Below are 5,449 nucleotides of genomic sequence, written 5' to 3'. Positions count from 1 at the left end.
AAGTTGGGGGGGGATGGGGGCAAATATAAGACAGAACAGGTTGGGGAAAGGGGTATTCAGTAGGCTAACTATTTTGAATTGGGGAGTAGTGTAAGGGTTATGGGATTTAAAGATCTTCCATGCCCTGCTGGACTTGCTGACATAGCAGGAAGGGGAGGGACAAGAGGAAGCAGAAGCCAAGCTAGAGTTCCTGCATTGACTGGCAGCAGCAGCAGCAGCAGTGGTAGTGGTAGAGGCCAATGTGGAGGTGGAGGTACGAACCCCTTTTTTGAGCCAGCCAGAATTTCTGCTATGGAATCCTGCTGAGGGCAGCCAGGGAAAGAACTGCATGGGACAAGAACTTCTGGGAGCATGCTTTTTGGATGCTGAGCAGTTGCTGTGAGTGGGGAGAGGAGGGCCTTTGCCTGAGGTAGCCTGTTCTGTTTTAAAGGCTTGAGAATGTGGGTATTTACTACATTCACTATGTGTGCCAACTTCATAACTACTGTGATGGCTTTGACTTTCTGGTTTTGGAACTCAGTTATTTGGTATTTTAATAAATGTTCTAGCTTTATCCCCCATGTAGAGAGCCTGGTGTGTTTTATGATTAATGGCCACAACAGCATATTTATAATTGTCACAGGCATTGTGAATATTGCATTGTTGATACATGTAGGGGAAAGACAGTGAGAAAAATTTGAATCAAAATCTTGTGGAAATGAATGTTGAAAATTAAAAATAAATAATTTGAAAAAAAAAAGAAACAGAACTTTTGAAACCCACAGTGGGAGGGATTTGCTAAAAACAGGAAGAGGAAGGACATGAGGTAGGTTGAACAGGGAGGAGCTAATGACCAAATCAAGAGCTGAATGCATGCTGGGAGAGAGCAGAATTAGGAAGGAAATATTTGTGGTGGTGGTACTCTGTTTGTCTCTTCTGTCTGTGTTGATTTTTGTTTGTATTACTTTGTACAGAAGCCCTAGGACCTTCCTGGAACCCTGAAAGAGGATTTTCTAGTTATCTGTTTACAGAACTCCTGGATGAGGGTTTCAGAGGTCTTGTGACTATATAAGCATTTATGTTGAGTTATCAGATTTTGTTTGTGGGTCTGTGTTGATTTCACAGGTAAAAAAGTGAATTGATGATGGTACTGGAAATGTGAATGAATGTTGTTTTGGCTCTGTTAAGTTTTGTCTTCACAGAATCAGAAACTGTGAAGGATTTGAGGTGGACTGGATGCTATGAACTTTAATAGGAAATGGGAACTGGATCAGGAGCTGGAAAAGGAGTTGAGAGTTGCTTACCTTTGAATCCAGGTGATGGTTGGGTAAATTGAGGCAACAGTTGTGGCCATGGAAGAGGAACCATGCAATCTGAGAGCCAAGCTCGAGTCAAGATGAAAGGACATCTACTGGGGGTGGGCAGGGTGGCCATGGCTCTCCCAGGGCTGTACCAGGCCGAGCTCATGCTCCGCACTGCTGTCTTCCTGGCCGTTGCCGTGGTGACCACTGCAGTCTTCCGAACGCAGGGCTCCTTCAATGGCCAGTGTCCTGTCTATGGCTCTGCCCTCTGGAATGGCTCTGCTCTCTCCTTGTCCAGCTCCTCTGCCCCCTCCCTCTGCTACTTTGTGGCAGGGGTATCCGGCCTCCTGGCCCTCTACAGCCTCTTGCTGTTTTTCTACTGGACGTACAGCAGCTGCCTGAAATATTCTCACAGAAGTTCCCTGGGCCTGCGCATCTCTCTGGGCTTGTCGGCTGCAGCCATCTTCCTGGTCCTGGTGTCATCCTGTATCCTACAATTTGGCACCAAGACCCTCTGTGCCTCCATCATGTGCTTTAAAATTGTGAACTGCTGCTTGAATGCCCAGAAACTTCCCTGGGTACCTCCTAGACCCGGCCTACACTTCTATTCCACCTTGTATAATGCAGAAGCTTCCTCCTGGCTGAGCTTGGTGTTGTGGTGCCTGCTTTTGGCATTGCAGCTACTGCAGTGGAAGTGGGAAGCCCCCCCATACCAGCCCCTGAAGCGAGGGGACCCTGAGTGGAGCTCAGAAACAGATGCCCTCTTTGGGGCCCACCCATCCCGCCCCTGAAGAGAAGTTGGAATTCACAACCTCCTAAGTAAAGACTGAATACCCAAGTGCCTGTGACTGGAAGCCACTGTTCTGGAGCTGCAGGGGCTCCCCCATTGCTCACTCTGAGAGGGATAAATGCCAACAGCTCACTCCCATCCACTGTCCTGCTGCTGCTGCTTCTGTAACCCAACACTGAGGTCTTTCACCTTAGAAGTGACCTTCCCTAATGAATGAAAATACAAAGGGATTAAAAAACAAAAGGACATCTCCTTGGGTACTTAATGTTGACTGATAAGATCTTGATTTACTATGGCCTTGAGGTGGGAGAACTTTGTACTCTGTACCTTCTGCCTCTTAAGAATGATTGTAAACTAATTTCTGAACAAGAAGAAAGTAGACTTTTTGACAGAGATTAAGACCATGTAACCTAGGGGTGGAGAATCTTGACCTTTGTACTTTGTGTCCCTAAAGGAAGGTTAATCTCCTTAAGGATGATTGAGTTAAGTACTTACTGGATGGTATCTTTTGTTTTATGTGGCCTCTTTAGTGATAAGTTGTTATGTTATAATATTTTCAATACTGTACTTTGGTTTCTGTACATATTTTGCTTTAGTTTGGTGCTGAATAGAGAGTTCACTATACTATGTGATCAGAGCCTTAAAGTTGTTTACAGCAGCAGCAGTCTTCAGGAAAGCCACTCATGCTTAGCTTTACAAAATTAGACATCAATTTCATGATGGCCTGCTTGCCCGGGTTCTAGATAATGGCCACTGCTCTCATGCATATCTATGTGTGTATGTGGAATATGTACATATTCATACATGCATATATTTATGTGTATATATGTGTATATGCACACACACAAACAGAAAAATGTGTACAAGGCATTTTCCCCATTAGACTTGAATTCCTTAGGAGCCAGAAATATTTGTTGCTGGCTTTTTCTTTTTGACAATTTTTCAAATCCTTTTTCTTAGCAAATTATTTGGCATGTAGTGGATACTAAGTCAAATTTGTTGATGGATTTGACTAAATGTTTGGACTAAGGATTAATAGAAGGCTATGGAAAAGAGAATCAAGAAGAGGATATTGACTTTAGTGAGCTTGGATAGTATTGCTTTCTCTTTGATTGGAAGGATAGAGATAGTAATGATGCTAAGAATATATGAGGAATGTAGAAAGGGAATTAAAATCATCTGTGTCAATTAGACACAAACTCTTAGGTAAGGGAGGAAGCCAGGTAATATACGTTTTTCTAATTTATGAAAGTTTATGAAAAGAAGAACATATATATTTAGAGTTGGAATGGAGCTTAGTGATCAAGCAATACATCCCTCTTACTTTACAGGGGACATACTGAGGCTTAGGAATGTCACATGATTTGCCCAAGATATTAAGTAGCAGAGTTCGAATTTTAATCTTTATCCTGTGACACCAAATGTATCACTTTGAAACATTTGGAATCACATATGTAGGGGGTGTGATAAGGAGTCAGTAAGGGTAGAAAATAAAATTGCCCACAAGCACCAAGGACCCTTCTGAGATTATTAACATTAAATTTTCTGATGGTAAATTATTGACATTTTATATCTCTCTAGTGGGTCAACTGCCTAAGAAAGTAGATAAAGTGCTGGACCTGGAGTCAGGGAGACCTGAGGTAAAATCTAAACTCAGACACTAGCTGTTTGACTCTCTGCAAGTGACTTAACACTGTTTGCCCCAGTTTTCTTATCTGTAAAATGAGCTGGAGAAGGAAATGGCAGCCACTCCAGTATCTTTGCCAAGAAAACCTTCATTTGGATTTGTGAAGTCAGACATGACTGAAATGACTAAACAAAAATGAAAGTGGTGCTTAGAATCCCTGAAGTGGGAACATGGAGAGGAAAGAAGGAAGGAACAAGCATTTGTTAAGCATTTTACCATGCATTAGTCACTGTACTAAACTCTTAATAATTGTCTTATATGATTCTTAAAACAACTCTGAGATGTAGGTTTTGTTATCATCCACATTTTGCAATTAAGAAAACTGAGGACAGGTTCAGGGTGCAGGGCCTGTGAAACATTCTGGGCCTGGGCTCTGGGGCTGAGGGCGTCTGCACATAGCTGCCACCTCTGGGTCCTGAGGAGCAGACACTATGGCCGGTCCCAGGTAGATCCCCAAGGTACAGATGGTGACCTTAATCCCAGGGGATGGTATTGGACCAGAAATCTCAGCTTCCGTTATGAAGATTTTTGGTGCTACCAAGGCACCTATTCAGTGGGAAGAGAGAAATGTCTCTGCCATTAAAGGACCTGGAGGAAAGTGGAGCATTCCTTCTGAAGCTGAAGAATCCGTGGACAAAAACAAGATGGGCCTGAAAGGCCCCTTAAAGACACCCATAGCAGCTGGATCCCCTTCTATGCTTCTACTGTTTCATAAAACTTTTGACCTTTATGCAAACATTTGTCCATGTTTCTCCATTGAAGGCTACAAAACCCCTTACACAGATGTAAATAGTGTCACGATTTGGACACCAAAGGTGAATACTGCAGCACTGAGCATGTAATCATGAGCAATGTATTGCTGAATTTGCCTTTTATTATGCCAGGAACAATCACTGCAGCAACGTGACTGCTGTGCACAAAGCAAATATCATGCGAATGTCAGATGGGCTTTTTCTCGAAAAGTGCAGGAAAGTTGCATAAAACGTAAAGATATTAAATTTAATGAGATCTACCTTGATACCGTATGTTTGAATGTGGCACAAGATTCATCCAAGTTTGATGTTCTTGTGATGCCAAACTTGTATGGGGATATCATTAGTGATTTAAGTGCTGGTCTGATTGGGAGGCTTGGTGTCACACCTGGTGGAAACATTAGCGCTAATGGAATCGCAATCTTTGAATTGGTTCAGGGAATAGCCCCAGACATTTTGGGGGAGGACATGGACAATCCCACCTCTCTGCTTCTGAGTGCTGTGATGATGCTTCAAGACATGGGGATTCATGACTATGCAACAAAGATCGAGACCACCTGCTTTGCGACAATTAAATATAGAAAGAGCTTGACAAAAGATTTGGGAGGAAATATCAAGTGCTCAGACTTCGCCGATGAGATCTGCCACTGCGTATAAGTCCTAGATTAAAGAATGCTTCTGCCATTAGGCCTGTTGCAGCAGTCACTCCTCATGGACACAATAGAGAAAAACCTATTGTAGACTATCTGCCATCCATATATGTTACGCTAGCATATTTCTTTACAGAGGAAATATTCTAAATCAGGCCTTTTCTTAGTACATTCTGTAACCAGCGATGCAAGTGACCTTCTGATGCCTGCTTCCAGGGGGCTTTTTTTGATGAACTCTTTTATTTATTAAATGCTGGTGAAAATGTTTTATATATTTTAAGGATGGATTC

At 42.7% G+C, this 5,449-nt stretch overlaps 2 pseudogenes; both read left to right on the top strand.

Moving 5' to 3' along the window:
* Positions 1-1,411: 1,411 nt before the first annotated feature.
* Positions 1,412-2,082, top strand: LOC138172535 (transmembrane protein 179B pseudogene; annotated as a pseudogene).
* A 1,136-nt stretch (positions 2,083-3,218) lies between these two features.
* On the top strand, positions 3,219-5,235 carry LOC138172858 (isocitrate dehydrogenase [NAD] subunit alpha, mitochondrial-like; annotated as a pseudogene).
* Positions 5,236-5,449: the final 214 nt, after the last annotated feature.

This window comes from Petaurus breviceps, unplaced genomic scaffold, assembly GCF_028583685.1.
Source record: "Petaurus breviceps papuanus isolate PSGF00001 unplaced genomic scaffold, PetGlider_PUasm1.0 551, whole genome shotgun sequence".
NCBI classification, from domain to species: Eukaryota; Metazoa; Chordata; class Mammalia; order Diprotodontia; family Petauridae; genus Petaurus; species Petaurus breviceps.
The sequence above is the reverse complement of the archived record's forward strand: the minus strand, read 5'-3'. Positions and strand labels throughout refer to the sequence as shown.